The following is a 16978-nucleotide window of genomic DNA, read 5'->3' as shown; positions in this document are numbered from 1 at the left end:
CCACGGGCAGCGATTTGCCCGTGACGCACAAACGATGGGGGCGGGTACGCACGCTAGCGATCTCACTAGTGAGATTGAAGCGTGTAAAGCGGCCTTTAGGCCCTGTGCGCACTAGAAAATGGAATTTTTTTTAAGAAAATTTTGCAGGATCTGAAAGATTTCCGCACCCGCGGAAAAGAAAAAACTGCAAAAAAGACGCACCGAAATCTGCATGCATTTTGTTGCGTTTTTTGTGCATTTTTTCCGCAGGTTGGTACATGTGTTTTAATGCATTCAATGCAATAAAGCACACTGAAGAAAAAAAAAATCATTTGCTTCTGATATAGATAGATAGCTAGATAGGTAGAGGGATAGATAGAGGGAGAGATAGATAGAGGGATAGATACGATAGAGGGAGAGATACGATAGAGGGAGAGATACGATAGAGGGAGAGATACGATAGAGGGATAGATACGATAGAGGGAGAGATACGATAGAGGGAGAGATACGATAGAGGGAGAGATACGATAGAGGGAGAGATACGATAGAGGGAGAGATACGATAGAGGGAGAGATACGATAGAGGGAGAGATACGATAGAGGGAGAGATACGATAGAGGGAGAGATACGATAGAGGGAGAGATAGATAGAGGGAGAGATAGATAGAGGGAGAGATAGATAGAGGGAGAGATAGATAGAGGGAGAGATAGATAGAGGGAGAGATAGATAGAGGGAGAGATAGATAGAGGGAGAGATAGATAGAGGGAGAGATAGATAGAGGGAGAGATAGATAGAGGGAGAGATAGATAGAGGGAGAGATAGATAGAGGGAGAGATAGATAGAGGGAGAGATAGAGGGAGAGATAGATAGAGGGAGAGATAGATAGAGGGAGAGATAGATAGAGGGAGAGATAGATAGAGGGAGAGATAGATAGAGGGAGAGATAGATAGAGGGAGAGATAGATAGAGGGAGAGATAGATAGAGGGAGAGATAGATAGAGGGATAGATAGAAAGAGGGATAGATAGATAGAGGGATAGATAGAGGGATAGATAGATAGAGGGATAGATAGAAAGAGGGATAGATAGATAGAGGGATAGATAGATAGAGGGATAGATAGAGGGATAGATAGATAGAGGGATAGATAGATAGAGGGATAGATAGAAAGAGGGATAGATAGAAAGAGGGATAGATAGAAAGAGGGATAGATAGATAGATCAATACATAGAGTCCCTGTGAGGACACACTGCAGTTCTCACGAGCGGTAATGTGTTCACAGTGTGTTCCGGGGCAGCACATGTACCAACCTGCGGAAAAAACGCACCAAAACCGTTTTTTGCGTTTATTTTCCGTGGGTGCGGAAATCTTTCAGACCCTGCGGAATTTTCTTAAGTAAATTCCATTTTCTAGTGCGCACAGGGCCTTAAGGCCCCGTCACACACAGATAAATCTTTGGCAGATCTGTGGTTGCAGTGAAATCATGGACATATTGTTCCATTTGTACACAGCCACAAACCTGCCACTGATTGTCCACAATTTCACTGCAACCACAGATCTGCCAAAGATTTATCTCTGTGTGTAAAGTGGCCTTAACACTTGCTGGATCTGGCCAGATTCAGCGTCCATAACATTGGACAGCGCACAGGTCCGGCCAATGGTGTGATAATGCTGGTTTACGGCCACTCACAGCACTTGTCCCCCAGCAAGTGTCTGTACTCTTCTTCACAAATTCAGAACAACCCCTTTAAGAAATCTCTGAGAAAATCTGCAGCATAGTTTCACCCTTAAAGGTAAATGTATCACTTCACCGTACTTATCTCTGAATATTTAGCTGTGCCATTCCACTGTAGACCACTGGCAGAGGAGATGTCCTGTGTACACGTACCCTACATTTTTACTAGCTTTACGATAAAAGTATCTGCTCTCCATACAGTGAGAAATATATAGCTCTGACATAAAAATTTAATACACCCAGAGGGGACTACTACATAGATAGAGGTTACGACACAGACAAACAGCACCGTTATGGCGTTTTAGTGCAAATCATCAGTTTTCAATATGTTATTGGCTACACAATTTAGCAGGTAAACAGCAGAGTTACCCACCATACAGCACAGCACATTGGTGTACACCTGAAAAATCATGCAAACAAAGGGATTATGGGCCTAAAAACTAACAGGCAGGTTGTTGCTAATGACCTGCCCGTTCTATTGGGTCCCGGCCCACAGAGCTCACTAACGGCTCCTACTGTTGATTTAGCTGCTCCATGTCAACAGAGCAGCTCTTCCTCTTATGGGCTACTCTTCTGACGCCACGTGACTGCCAATGGGGACCAGCAGGAGGGGTCTATGACCGTTCTGTGCCGGCAGAGGTCGGTAACAGGCAGGAAGTTAGAAACTACCTGCCTGTTGGTCTGTAGGCACATTGCAAAAAAGATAAAATAGTACCAGATAACCCTTTAACAATTCAAAACAGTGGTAATTGGCATAGGCACTCCATGTTGGCCCCCTATACAGAACTCAGGACATAAAGCAGCTACACGACATTACCTACATCAGCACCCCCCACATACAATATCTACAAAATAACACAGCCGATATTATCCATAGAAACCAGATGACAGTCTTCAGGGTTGAATACAGAAATAACCACAGTATTTATGCCCTCCCCGGGTATAAAGCACGTGAATATAATGCTCACAGAGGATCCTCCCATAAACCACAACAGAGATCCAGGCGCGACCAGAAATATGTTCTCTGTTTGGCTTGAATGGACAATGTGATCATCCGCTGCCAGGCATTTAACAAATCAGTCGCCAGTGATTATGGGCTAGCTAAGCAATTAGCCCGCGGGACGAGTAGTGATGGGCGGACTCGCAGATAACCGGGACAGGCGTACCAAACCGGATTAAAACAAATCCAGTTCCGGCCAGGAATTGATCTCAGTTATCTGGCCAAATGTCGGTCCAGATATAAGTCTATGGGGACCAGAATTCAGTGATTAAAAAATGGTGGAAGAAGGAATAGAGGGACAGGAGCAAACGGGCTGTACTTACCGCAATTATTAGGTAGGTAATAATTTAAATACTTTAAAAAAGAAAAAAAAAAAGTTGCATGCAATTCCTCCTATTTTGATACTCAGCCAAGATAATGCACAGCTGGGGACTGCAGCCTAAAGCTGTATGCTTTATCTGTGCTGGGTAACATAATATGGGGGAACCCTACGCCAATTTTTTTTATTTATTTTCACTGTACGACATAGACCCGCTCGCCAGCTGTGTGACTAAGCATCAGACAGCTGTCACTCAGCATGGGGTCACGTATGACTGCAACCAATCATAGAGGCCAGTGGGCAGGGAAAACAGTGCATATGCAATGAAGGTAATTAGCGGCCATGGGAACAGTTACAGCTGCATCGGTGCCTCGGTAAGTATGAAGCGATTGCTTCATTTTTATTTTCCCTTTATTTATTTTTTAATTCCCGAATTGCCAGACCTGGATTAATACCTTAGGTACGTTTGAAACCACACAGATGTGGACTTTTACAGTCCGAGTGCACCCATCACTAACTACGAGCCAGCTGCAACCCCACTGGCACCTCAGCGTCTTAAGTGTGGAGTGTCTATTTTTTTTACCGGATCCAGAGGCCTGATGAAGGTGCCAGGTTCTGCCTTCTGTATACACCTATTAGTTCCTACCAGAGAATGTTTTACAGCAGGGGTCAGGAACCTTTTTGGCTAAGAGAGCCGTAAACGCCACATATTTTGAAATATAATTCCGCGAGAGCCGTACAATATGTTTAAAGGGCCATTGACAGATCAATCGCTCCAATGTTCACTTAGTACAGCAAGGAATGCTCCTCCCTGCTGTATAAAGCCACAACTGGACTGAAACAATGGTAATTAGCAGTAAAAAAAATCAAATAAATAACTTACATTGTGAACTTGCGATGCATGACATCAGTCCAGCAGTCTGGCTTCTTTTTCCTGCGCATGACTGGAAGCTGGCATTCTTCCCACCTGATGTTGAGAGAATGCCAGCTTTGAGGCATTCGCAGAAGAAAGAAGCTGGAATATTGGACATGTCACACAACGCATTGTCAGTTATGTCAATTATATATTTTATTATTTTACAGCGAATTATTGTTTAGGTCCAGCGGTGGCTTAGTGCAGCAGAGAGGAACACTCCTTTGTGTACTAAGTGACCGCTGGAGCAATTGTATCTGTCAGTGGCCCTTTTAAAAGTGTTGGTCTTACAGAAAATGAACAAAAAAGAGAGGCTCAGACCCAGGAGATACACACACAAGCCATACACAGCACTCAACATGCCGTATACACAGTACATAAGGAGAAGAAAAAAAGCTCTGCAGGTTAACATGTGCACACCAGGAATTAGATATACCAATAAACCTCACAATATGAAACTTTATTAAGTGCCAAACACAACAAACACAGCACACATACACACCATATACACAGCACACACTCACACACGCCGAATACACAGCACACGCACGCGCCGTATACACAGCACACGCACGCGCCGAATACACAGCACACGCACGCGCCGTATACACAGGACACGCACGCGCCGTATACACAGCACACGCACGCGCCGTATACACAGCACACGCACGCGCCGTATACACAGCACACGCACGCGCCGTATACACAGCACACGCACGCGCCGTATACACAGCACACGCACGCGCCGTATACACAGCACACGCACGCGCCGTATACACAGCACACGCACGCGCCGTATACACAGCACACACAGATATAAGTACCTGCTGCTTAGTTGCCCTGTAAGATCAGGTGCAGCACAAGTGATGGATGCAGCAGTTCAAGGGCTGGCTTCATTCTCCTCTTTTCTCTCCAAGAAAAGACCTTATAGACCTGAGCAGCAGAGCACAGAACTGGAGGGTGAGAGGCAGAATGCACGGCACTATACAGGCCCCTGCCCCATCACTCTGCTTCTATCTGCAATTTCACAGGGGAGCATGTAGGAGCCGGAGGGAGGAAGTCCCACCCCCAGTGCTGTCTGCCGGCAATAGACAAGATCAGCGGCTGCCCGAGCACTGCAGCCTCCGGGAATCTGCCCCAGTGCCCCGGGGGCCGCAGAAAAGGTCATCGCGGGCTGGATGTTCCCCACCCCTGCCTTAAAGGGACGGCAGGCACAGTTTCCTGCCGAGGACTGCGGTCCCCGGAACTCAGCCCAGGGACAGCAGAACTGAAGGCGAGTGGCCAAAATGCCGCCCCCCTGACATGTGCCGCCCGGGGCGGACTGCCCCCTCCGCCCCCCCTTTGCTACGCCACTGCAGACCTGCGGGAGAGGCGGGGGGCGGCGGCCCCCCCACCCCTCCACCGGCCAGCCCACCAGGAGAAGTCCCGCCCCTCCCGCCTGTCAGTCCGGGCCTGATCAGCGTGCACCGCGGCCTGATGGAGCGCGGTGCATGCATCCTTCCCATAGACAGGTAGGAGCCCTGTCTGCGAGCCAGATACGGCCATCAAAAGAGCCATATCTGGCTCGCGAGCCATAGGTTCCCGACCCCTGTTTTACAGTAACAAGCATAGGCCACTACAATTACATGTAAAGGAGTCATCCCCTTTCAAATAATGTCCAGCTTGTTAAAGAATAACATACCACGCTGTACTCACCTTCCCCAAGTCCAACAGCACGTTTCCACCACCGTAGTCAAATTGGCTGCTTGTTTGATGTCATGTTGACAGCGCAGAAGTGAATCAGTGAGATTAGTGCCTCTAAGGGAGTTGTTTTGTCTACAATGGTATAACTGCTCAGCTCACTGATTGGCTGCTATACTGCCAACATCATGTCAGCGCCACAGCCAATGCCAGATACCAGGGTATCGGCACTAGCTACTAATGGTCTCCCCCCTCTTAGTGTGAGTGAATCAGCCATGATTGATATATGCAAGACTGTTGAGCACCCATGATAGGTAAGGATGGTTGACCTCGTGGAGATCAACATCCAACACCGCGGAGACACCATCTTTTTCCCAGGGGGCCTTGTTCTAGTGTCACTGCGTTGAGAAACACGTGATGGTGTCTCCGCGGTTTTGGATGTTGATCTCCCCGAGGTCAACCATCCTTACCTATGTAGTCTTCTACTAGGAATTGCTCTCACTAGCCAGTTTCCTACTCCACACTGATGAGGGGCTAATACCCCAAAACAGCTGTCTGTGGATGGATACCATGTTTTGGTATAGGCGGTTTCCTTGACTGGAGACCGCCCTTCCCGTGGTTGTTCCTTCCCGGTGAAAGACCTGGCTAGTTTCCTGCCAGTGTTGAGATACATGTGATGGTGTCTCTGCGGCATTCTTGTTTTGCATATTTTCCCAGGGGGCCTTGTTGTCACTGCGTTGAGAAACACGTGATGGTGTCTCCGTGGTTTTGGATGTTGATCTTCTCGAGGTCAACCATCCTTACTTATGTAGTCTTCTACTAGGCAATGCTCCAACTAGCCAGTTTCCTACGCCACACTGATGAGAGGACAATATCCCAAAACAGCTGTCTGTGGATGGATACCATGTTTTGGTATAGGCGGTTTCCTTGACTGGAGACTGCCCTTCCCGTGGTTGTTCCTTCTTGGTGAAAGACCTGGTTAGTTTCCTGCCAGCGTTGAGAAACATGTGATGGTGTCTCCACGGCATTCTTGTTGAGCACCCATGATAGGCATGGGCACAAAACCATGAGACAATGGAAGAAAGTAGCCTGTTCTGATTTGTATGTGTGCCACTTACATGGAATAGAATTAGGATAATCTTTGGGCACTTTTCTACTGGGAATCCATGCATCAGGGATTTATGTGGTTGTTACCTTGGCTACTTTCACACTTGTGTTGTGCAGCAACCGTTGCAATCCGCCGCCTTGAGAAATTACAGTAACCGTTGCAGGAATCAGTTTATTCCTCATAGGCTTCTATTAAGGGCGGATTGTAACGGATGGTCTTGTGTTGCATTTACCCTGCGGCGTATCAGTGATTTATTGACTGACCGTTGGGCGGGAGGAACGCGCAATATAATTTTTTTTGCAGCTTTAAAAAAAAAAAAAAAAAAAAAAAAAACGCACTCCACAGGATTCCGTCAGGATCCGTTAAGAGGCATAATGAACGTCTATGGTGCTGGATTCCATCGTCATGCGTCTGGCGATGGATTCCAGTGCAAGATTCTGTCATGTTCTACTAATCGTGTAAAAGCACTTCTGGTGTGTCTGTCTCTCTCTCTCGTTTCTCGTCCAGTAATGATAAGGGTCCTGCTGCTTAAACAAACATAACAAATAAACAAAATAGTGGACTGTGACAAAACAAGCATTCCTGAACTTTCTTTGTTAACCCTTGCAGCATACTGGCTTCAGTTTACATAGCAAAAACCTGCTCACAGATTCCCTTTAAACTACAACACAGGGCACCAAAATCGTTCCAAAATTTTTCCATAAAACATGCAACTAAAGGGTGCTTTACATGCTGCGACATCGCTAGCGATTGCGTTAGCGATGTGAAATTCTAGATCGCAAGTGCGATCTTTCGAGATCGCACATGCGTAAAATGACCTATATGCGATCTCAAAACTTCGCACTTGCCATCTAGAATTTCACATCGCTAACGCGATCGCTAGCGATGTCGCAGCGTGTAAAGCACCCTTAAGTGTAAAATGAGACTTGAGACTGTAAAGATGCACCAAGTTATGAAAATAGCCACTTAGGATAAAGGATTGCACCCTTACGGCAGGGGCTAGAAAGTTTAACTCCATTTGTCCAAATTCACCAGTCCAATAAACAGGGAACGTGATTCGATCACAATACCCGGCCCCATCAGGGCATCTCCTGACCACAGCACTGTCTAATCTGTGCATATGAAGAAGAGAGCTCAGGATAGGGGACATGTCAGAGGAACAAGTTATTCCGATGCAAGCATGGCCTGCTTGAACTTAGCTTTACTGACAGGGTCTCAAATTGCCCTAACAAGGGGCCAATTTTGATTTTGACGAAATCTTCAGGAAAAATGCTTGAGTCCCTCAATGACTTCCATTATACTCGGCACACGAGTCGAGCTCATGGGAGAATCCGATTGTTTGCTACGAGCACCGAACATGGTAGTGCTCGCTCATGACTACTCTCCACAATTTAGCAGTCATAACTTTGTGTTTTTTTGTTGTTTTTTTTTTTTACTACAGTGGCTGTATGAGGTTTTGTTCTCTTCATGGAGAACAGTATTAATTTCCGGGGCTGGTTGAGGGTACACAAAGTAGTTCTTATAGAAAAACTGTTTTTTATTTTTTAATTTCTTTATACTGTTTATTCACCTAAATACTCTGCTTAATTGATTCTTCAGGTCAATACAGTCATGAGGATACTGAATTTATGTAGGAATTTTGTTTTAAAAGGGAACCTATAATGTCTAGAAACACAATAACCTGCAGATATAGAGTTAATCTGCAAGTAAATAGTATTTAAATTGCGCCTGCCTCACTTACTGAAGCAGCAATTACAGGGAGAAGATGAACTTCTATTCTCCCTGCAGCCACTCGTTTCCAGTCTTTGGGGTGGGGTGCAAGTAGTGGTTAGTGACTGTGCTGTGACAACCTTCTATGCAGCCTGTGTGTGTGCACAGCAAACTATCAATTAAAGTGCTGGAGAGCGATTACAGATGAGCTCAAATATAATGAGCTGTATCTGATGACGCTCTATACACTCCCCGATGACTGGAAGCAATTGGCTGCAGGGAGAATAGAAGTTAAATTTCTCCCAGTAGCTGCTGCTCCAATAAGGCAGGTAGGCATGATTACGCCTATACCTGCAGCTAAAAGGTGTTTCTTAACATTGAAAGTTTCCTTCAAGTGTGTGCAATAAAAAGTATTTAGATAAACAATAGCTTATTTATTTTCTAGGTGGGAAGTGTAACTAGGGAATCCAGAGAAGCCCCAGGTACAGGAAAAACGGCCCCAGTGTGGCATAAGCAGCTCTGCTATGTAGGTACATATTTGGCAATCATGAGATCACCAGGTCCAACAGAAGCATCATCACTGCCAATGCTTCTACATAGCTTATAAAAGACAAGCCAGAAATAATAAACCTCTTTTGCCTTCACGGCTCCAGGCCATCTCTGAAAGTTAAGATACAGAGTGGGACACTAGAACCTATCATGATTAATTTATCCAAGATCACTAGACTCCATAATACACAATATAAGCAGCTCCCCGAGGAAGGTCACGAAACGTGCGCGTCGGAGCACGCCACGCCGAGTAGTCAGGTTTTATGGGTAAGTGACTTGGGCTTTTTTTCGCTTCCTGTATATTGCCCGTATTTGGGCTGGAGACTGTGGTGCATTATTTATAGCATCACCTATATTATGTTATCTGAGGTCTTCCCTTATATGGGTCTCCTGTTTAACCCTCCATGGTGTGTTCCGGATTGCTGACAATTGAATGGGTATGCCTCTCTGAATATTGCCCGCTTTACATAAGCATAGCATTAACTATTTGATGTCTTTTTGACTTTTCTGTGCAACCCTTTATATTTTTATATATATTATCTTCTCTGTCGGCACTCCTAGTCACAGCATTTGTATGGGTTTTGTCAGGTCTATTATTATCATTCTCTCCCCCTATTTATCTATCTAGGCCTTGTGAGATAATTAATATTGCTCCACTGTCCCATTCCCTGACTGCTTGGTGTGATTGGTATCGTTTTTTTCCGGTTTTACCTGATCTTTATTGTATTGTTAGTACGGAATTTAACTCTTTCCTCTTATGACTAAATTTCCATTAATAAAGATTTTTTGTGGTTATTATAAGAGGTTTTCTACTTTTTGTGATTATTTGGCCATGTTTTGGCCTCACTAGTTGACTCCCATTTTTCTCTGGTTGGTACATCTCTGAAAGTTGTGAACCTGACATACTCCTAATTTAGTAGCTGTCAAGGTAGTAAAAACAGAAGAACGGTGCGCAACACGACACATTACAAAACCTAGCGCTAGTGACGGGATAGATGGGACACCTCCTTCACTTACTTGTAGCTATAGCCTACACTCCTTGCCAGTCCCTATACAGGTTCCGCACCCGTCGCCAAACAGGATACTTGATTCCCTGGCAGGCCCTGTATTAACCCTGGCAAGTGAGTTAGCAGGTGAGGGACGCTAGCCCCACTAATGCACTGATAAGACACCAAGGGAAGGAAAGAGACAGGAGGAAATACAACAGACTGCTGCAGTCTGCACCAAGCCTTCAACCTACACAGCATCTTGTAGAGAGGGATCCACCAGCTCCTTCCACCTCCAGGCAAAGCATCCAAATGACTTAAGAGAATAACCATCACCCTCTACTGGGAGTGGTCCAAACCGACAACACCTGAGAAGGTGATGAGAATACTTGCTGGCAAGGAATACAGACATTATCCATCTCCACCCCAAAGGAAAGGGAATACATTTAAAGTTACTGCAGATTCTCATGGTAAAGAGACTCTGGCCCAAAACCTCTCACTAGTCTCTACAACAGAGACGACTGTGACAGTAACATCAAAAGGAGGAGTTGCAGACTTGAGACTAGCCGAAGTAAAATAAATTGCATATTTATGTTCCAGGACTAAAGACATACAATAAATCCATCACTTGTCTTAGTGGTCTTTTTGGTATATGCTAGCATTATGTTGACTGGCTGCAGCGGTCCCATGGATGAATGACAAAGCACAAGAGCACGGTGTTATTTATGTTGAGCTTTTTTTCCACCTGTTAAGAAGCTCAAATTCTTCAAATAATTTCTTCTTTAAAAGGAGTATTCCAATCTTGACGTAAACATAACTACAGGATATGCGATTAATGCTCCACACACGTTTTCCATTGCTAGGAATGCAGAAGTGGCTGCACATTTGCAGCTCTTCCTTGACTTTTACATTAAATTGAAAAGCTGTAGGTGGCATGAGTCGTGGCCTCATTTAGATGAATGAAAGTCATGTCTCTGCTCCTAATGATGTCAAAGGTAGGAAAAGTGGGTCCCATCCAGCCCTTCAGCTGTTCCTAGCCATCCCACACACCAGAGCAGATAAAGGGATGGAAGCAGAGACCACGTGGCAGCCCCTCGCCCGATGTATCACTTTCACAGGTATCTGCATCCTCAGGTTGCAGATGCTGATGAATATATTGGTGAAACAAGGAGCCACTGGCTCGCTGCTCCACCATTGAGCCTGTAAATTAGATTTTACAGATGAGAATACATGTTACAATAAGTCCTATCATAAAGTGTATTAGCATTAACAGTGAGTCACAAAACTTAATTCTGTTCAATATTAAATGCAAAAATGTAATATAAAAAAATAATGAGCAGAAATAAGTTTGATCTGTTGTTCGGCCCTCCATTACAGTCACGGTCTCGTATGTGGTCCTTTGGAAAATTCATTCCCCATCGTGATTATATCAGAACCTGTGAAGATGCAATAAGTGTCCAAGATAGAAATACACCTTCAATATTACTGGAAGCTATGAATAATTGCACAGTCTTCAATTTACTTGTGCTAGTGTTTATCAGAAGTATGTATGAAAGTCTATGGCAGGGATGTCTAACTCAAATACACAAAGGGCCAAAATTAAAAACTTGGACAAAGTCGCAGGCCAACCAACCCGGGGGCCCCACGTAGCCCTCCGTACAGACTAATGGGACCCACGTAGCCCTCCGTACAGACTAATGGGACCCACGTAGCCCTCCGTACAGACTAATGGGACCCACGTAGCCCTCCGTACAGACTAATGGGCCCCACGTAGCCCTCCGTACAGACTAATGGGACCCACGTAGCCCTCCGTACAGACTAATGGGCCCCACGTAGCCCTCCGTACAGACTAATGGGACCCACGTAGCCCTCCGTACAGACTAATAGGACCCACGTAGCCCTCCGTACAGACTAATGGGCCCCACGTAGCCCTCCGTACAGACTAATGGGTCCCCCGTAGCCCTCCGTACAGACTAATGGGCCCCACATAGCCCTCCATACAGACTAATGTGCCCCCCGTAGCCCTCCGTACAGACTAATGGGCCCCACGTAGCCCTCCGTACAGACTAATGGGCCCCACGTAGCCCTCCGTACAGACTAATGGGCCCCACGTAGCCCTCCGTACAGACTAATGGGACCCACGTAGCCCTCCGTACAGACTAATGGGACCCACGTAGCCCTCCGTACAGACTAATGGGATCCACGTAGCCCTCCGTACAGACTAATGGGCCCCACGTAGCCCTCCGTACAGACTAATGGGTCCCCCGTAGCCCTCCGTACAGACTAATGGGCCCCACATAGCCCTCCATACAGACTAATGTGCCCCCCGTAGCCCTCCGTACAGACTAATGGGCCCCCCGTAGCCCTCCGTACAGACTAATGGGCCCCCCGTAGCCCTCCGTACAGACTAATGGGCCCCCCGTAGCCCTCCGTACAGAATAATGGGCCCTCCGTACAGAATAATGGGCCCCCCGTAGCCCTCCAGACAGAATAATGGGCCCCCCGTAGCCCTCCAGACAGAATAATGGGCCCCCCGTAGCCCTCCAGACAGAATAATGGGCCCCCCGTAGCCCTCCAGACAGAATAATGGGCCCCCCGTAGCCCTCCAGACAGAATAATGGGCCCCCCGTAGCCCTACAGACAGAATAATGGGCCCCCCGTAGCCCTCCAGACAGAATAATGGGCCCCCCGTAGCCCTCCAGACAGAAGAATGGGCCCCCCGTAGCCCTCCAGACAGAAGAATGGGCACCACGTAGCCCTCCAGACAGAAGAATGGGCACCACGTAGCCCTCCAGACAGAAGAATGGGCACCACGTAGCCCTCCAGACAGAAGAATGGGCACCACGTAGCCCTCCAGACAGAAGAATGGGCACCACGTAGCCCTCCAGACAGAAGAATGGGCACCACGTAGCCCTCCAGACAGAAGAATGGGCACCACGTAGCCCTCCAGACAGAAGAATGGGCACCACGTAGCCCTCCAGACAGAAGAATGGGCACCACGTAGCCCTCCAGACAGAAGAATGGGCACCACGTAGCCCTCCATACAGAAGAATGGGCACCACGTAGCCCTCCATACAGAAGAATGGGCACCACGTAGCCTTCCATACAGAAGAATGGGCACCACGTAGCCTTCCATACAGAAGAATGGGCACCACATAGCCTTCCATACAGAAGAATGGGCACCACGTAGCCCTCCGGACAGAAGAATGGGCACCACGTAGCCCTCCGGACAGAAGAATGGGCACCACGTAGCCCTCCAGACAGAAGAATGGGCACCACGTAGCCCTCCACACAGAAGAATGGGCACCACGTAGCCCTCCATACAGAAGAATGGGCACCACATAGTCCTCCATACATTAGAATGGGCACCACGTAGCCGCCATAAAGAATAATGGGCCACACATAGTCCTCCATACGGAATAACGGACCCTATATTGTCCTCCATATAGTACTATGGGCCCCATTATAGACTTGTCAAATATCAATCTGAGCGTTGGATCATACGCCCCCAATGCAAGTCTATGAGTCCATGAAAAAGATGCATAGCACTCAGATGCTACCCCTGTACGTTTTTGAAGGACTGGTTGATAGGAAAAAACTATATTTTTTATTCATCCAAGAAAAACTGATGAAACAGGGAACATTATTTTTGCAATGTAAAAATGTATTCAAAGGATAAAAAAAAAACAAAAAACATCAGGTTATCCTCTCTCCATGGGATACCTTGCTGATGTCCTAGAATGAGCTGTGGCCTGTGCTTACTGTCTATGCAAGTCTAGCTGTTGTTTGGGACTAGACATGAAAATGGTATACAGCTAGAAATCAGCCGCCATTGTGTGGAAACCAACCCTAAAGCCTGCTTTACACGGTACGACCGATTGTGCGATTTCACAATCGATCGCACCCGCCCCCGTCCTTTTTGCGTCACGGGCAAATCGCTGCCCGTGTCGCACAAAGTTAGTAACCCCCGTCACACATACTTACCTCTCGTGCGACCTCGCTGTGGGCGTCGAACGTCCACTTCCTGGAGTGGGAGGGACGTTCGGCGTCACAGCGACGTCACACGGCCGCCGGCCAATAGAAGCGGAGGGGCGGAGATGAGCGGGACGTAAACATCCCGCCCACCTCCTTCCTTCCACATAGAGACGGCGGCGGCCGCGGGAGGCAGGTGAGCTGCTCATCGTTCCCGTGGTGTCACACGGAGCGACGTGTGCTACCACGGAAACGATGGTCAACTAAAGTAAACGATATTATGGAACCTAGCGAGCAGTACCCGACTCACGATTTGTGAGCGATACTGCGTCGCTAGGAGGTGTCACACAGGCCGGCATCGCCAGCGATGCCGGATGTGCGTCACAAAAACCGTGACCCCGACGATCTATCGCACGATAGATTGCCTGGTGTAAAGCACCCTTTAGGCCATGTGCACAAGGGGCTTTTCCAGAAGTCAAACATGGACGCTTTTCATACAGAGAAACTTCAGGATCTGCTCCTGTTCCCTGGGATCTTGAAAACCTAGAGATACTTATTTTTTTTTTTTTTTTACATTTTGTGGTATTTTCTAAAGTGCTCTATCAACATCTTATCCATTAGCATTTTTAGTGCTTTTTGGATGTTTTATTTTCTGGGGTTTTAGGATGATTTTTGAAATCTATTAAACAATAAGGAAAACTGTCACTCTTTGGAGTCGATATGGTGACAAACGGCTCATAGAGACACCGGGCAGCATGGATCATTGCTCAATCATAGACAGGTCTGTGTTCCTGTGAGAGAACATATGGTTTGAGGATCCAGAGTACAGAAGCCTGTCAATCATTGGCGGGAGAAGCTGGCCGGGAAAGGCTGGACTAGTTTCTAGCGCTGGTCCCTTACCAAATCTTTAAACCATGTTTTCTCTGAAGGTCCGGAGCTTTTCATGTTATAACCTATCCCTTTCCCTGGTTCATGCTGCCTGCGGATTGGGCTACATGAATCGAGTGATGGCTTCTTTTTAAAAGACGTCCTAAACCTGCGGCCCGGCAGGGCTGATGACGGAGCTCGCCACACCTGCGGCCCGGCAGGACTGATGACGGAGCTCGCCACACCTGCGGCCCGGCAGGACTGATGACGGAGCTCGCCACACCTGCGGTCCGGCAGGGCTGATGACGGAGCTCGCCACACCTGCGGCCCGGCAGGGCTGATGACGGAGCTCGCCACACCTGCGCTCCGGCAGGGCTGATGACGGAGCTCGCCACACCTGCGCTCCGGCAGGGCTGATGACGGAGCTCGCCACACCTGCGGTCCGGCAGGGCTGATGACGGAGCTCGCCACACCTGCGGCCCGGCAGGACTGATGACGGAGCTCGCCACACCTGCGGCCCGGCAGGACTGATGACGGAGCTCGCCACACCTGCGGCCCGGCAGGACTGATGACGGAGCTCGCCACACCTGCGGCCCGGCAGGACTGATGACGGAGCTCGCCACACCTGCGGTCCGGCAGGACTGATGACGGAGCTCGCCACACCTGCGGCCCGGCAGGACTGATGACGGAGCTCGCCACACCTGCGGTCCGGCAGGACTGATGACGGAGCTCGCCACACCTGCGGTCCGGCAGGACTGATGACGGAGCTCGCCACACCTGCGGTCCGGCAGGACTGATGACGGAGCTCGCCACACCTGCGGTCCGGCAGGACTGATGACGGAGCTCGCAACGCCTGCGGTCCGGCAGGACTGATGACGGAGCTCGCCACGCCTGCGGTCCGGCAGGACTGATGACGGAGCTCGCCACGCCTGCGGCCCGGCAGGACTGATGACGGAGCTCGCCACACCTGCGGTCCGGCAGGACTGATGACGGAGCTCGCCACACCTGCGGTCCGGCAGGACTGATGACGGAGCTCGCCACACCTGCGGTCCGGCAGGGCTGATGACGGAGCTCGCCACACCTGCGGTCCGGCAGGACTGATGACGGAGCTCGCCACACCTGCGGTCCGGCAGGACTGATGACGGAGCTCGCCACACCTGCGTCCGGCAGGACTGATGACGGAGCTCGCCACACCTGCGGTCCGGCAGGACTGATGACGGAGCTCGCCACACCTGCGGTCCGGCAGGACTGATGACGGAGCTCACCACACCTGCGGTCCGGCAGGACTGATGACGGAGCTCGCCACACCTGCGGTCCGGCAGGACTGATGACGGAGCTCGCCACACCTGCGGTCCGGCAGGACTGATGACGGAGCTCGCCACACCTGCGGTCCGGCAGGGCTGATGACGGAGCTCGCCACACCTGCGGTCCGGCAGGACTGATGACGGAGCTCGCCACACCTGCGGTCCAGGTGGACCCCACAGTCATGGTTGGTTGTCACCAGGCTTTCCTTCAGCTCTAACAGCATCTGTTGTGTTCGGTAGAAGAGGTACCTTCCCACTAATGGCATATAAAAGCTTCCCCAGCTGTCAGTGCAGTCTCAGGGCAGCAGAATGTGGGCACAAGTTACAGCTTATTACCCCACCATGTGTGCCCTGATGTGACACCATGGTAGAGCCTGTGGGTCTGCCAGCTAACAGTGCGCACATTGCACCCTATGGCACAGTCCGTGTGGAGTCGTGCAGCCATCACAGCTGACCTGTCACAGGCACGTGTCGTTATTGCGGACCACCTTATGTCTATCCCCCCTGCTCTTACAGTACACAAGCAGTATGGTCGGGCAGTGCAGACACGGCGCCGGTCCGCTCACTTACCTGGGCTGGCTCACACGATAACAGACAGCTGCGCCTGACCAATCACAGCGCTCTTCCGCGGCCAGACATACGCAGCTCATTGGACGCTTGTTGAGCGGTGACGCCGTAGGGAAGGAAAGTGGCCTTCTATTGGTTGTCTCGGCTTCATGACGCTGACGCAGATTGGAGACGTCATAACTATGCGCGCGCACACGAGTGCTGGCGATCAGTTCCTAGACTGCAAAAGGAATTCGTGACGTCAAAAATCACGTGATGGCCGGGTGCTTTCTAGAGTTTCGTTTTTGCTGCAGCT

General features: G+C 48.9%; 1 protein-coding gene across 1 annotated transcript in view; it reads right to left on the bottom strand.

Annotated features, from left to right (window-relative positions):
* ASCC3 (activating signal cointegrator 1 complex subunit 3) overlaps positions 1–16767 on the bottom strand; it is an 812216-nt gene extending 795449 nt beyond the window's left edge. Inside the window, exon 1 of the mRNA XM_075340095.1 lies at positions 16687–16767. The gene's annotated coding sequence lies outside the window, so the exon portion shown is untranslated. The remainder of the gene's footprint in view (positions 1–16686) is intronic.
* Between the last annotated feature and the right edge of the window lie 211 nt (positions 16768–16978).

This window comes from Anomaloglossus baeobatrachus, chromosome 3 (genome assembly GCF_048569485.1).
Source record: "Anomaloglossus baeobatrachus isolate aAnoBae1 chromosome 3, aAnoBae1.hap1, whole genome shotgun sequence".
In the NCBI taxonomy this organism is placed as follows: Eukaryota; Metazoa; Chordata; class Amphibia; order Anura; family Aromobatidae; genus Anomaloglossus; species Anomaloglossus baeobatrachus.
The sequence above is the reverse complement of the archived record's forward strand: the minus strand, read 5'-3'. Positions and strand labels throughout refer to the sequence as shown.